Source organism: Neopelma chrysocephalum, unplaced genomic scaffold, assembly GCF_003984885.1.
Source record: "Neopelma chrysocephalum unplaced genomic scaffold, ASM398488v2 Primary Assembly neopelma1_95220, whole genome shotgun sequence".
NCBI classification, from domain to species: domain Eukaryota; kingdom Metazoa; phylum Chordata; class Aves; order Passeriformes; family Pipridae; genus Neopelma; species Neopelma chrysocephalum.
This window is the reverse complement of record NW_020923908.1, coordinates 5,871-6,492: the sequence shown is the minus strand read 5'-3', so window position 1 is coordinate 6,492 and position 622 is coordinate 5,871. Positions and strand designations below refer to the sequence as shown.

At 34.9% G+C, this 622-nt stretch overlaps 1 long non-coding RNA gene across 1 annotated transcript in view; it reads left to right on the top strand.

Moving 5' to 3' along the window:
* Window positions 1-622, top strand: part of LOC113980793 — a 9,558-nt gene that overhangs the window by 3,583 nt on the left and 5,353 nt on the right. The window contains exon 3 of the long non-coding RNA XR_003538216.1: window positions 203-238. This is a non-coding gene — a long non-coding RNA (uncharacterized LOC113980793). The remainder of the gene's footprint in view (window positions 1-202; window positions 239-622) is intronic.

Here is a 622-nt window from a genome sequence, read left to right as displayed (position 1 = left end):
AATTAAAATAAAAGAAAATAGAAAATAAAAAATAAAATAAAAATAAATAAAAAATAAAAATAAATAGAAAATAAAAAATAAAATAAAAACAAAAATAAGTAAAAAATAACCCAGAATTCCATCCTTGGAAACCTTGGGATGGAATCCCCCCTTCCCCCTTCCAGGCTTGACCTTCTCAGCCACTTTTCCCGTTCTTTTCCAGGGTCTCAAAGGATTCCCGGGATCCAAAGGGGAAAGAGTAAGATCCATCATCTCATCCATCCCGCTGATATTCCCGTGAAAAGTGTGGGAATATTCCCATTAAAATAGCGGGAATATTCCCGTTAAAACAGTGGGAATATTCCCATGAAAATAGCGGGAATATTCCCGTTAAAACTGTGGAATATTCCCATTAAAATAGCGTGAATATTCCCGTTAAAACTGTGGGAATATTCCCATTAAAATAGCGGGAATATTCCCGTTAAAACTGTGGGAATATTTCCTTTAAAATAGTGGGAATATTCCCATTAAAATAGCGGGAATATTCCCATTAAAATAGCGGGAATATTCCCTTTAAAACTGTGGGAATATTCCCATGAAAATAGCGGGAATATTCCCGTTAAAACTGTGGGAATATTCCCAT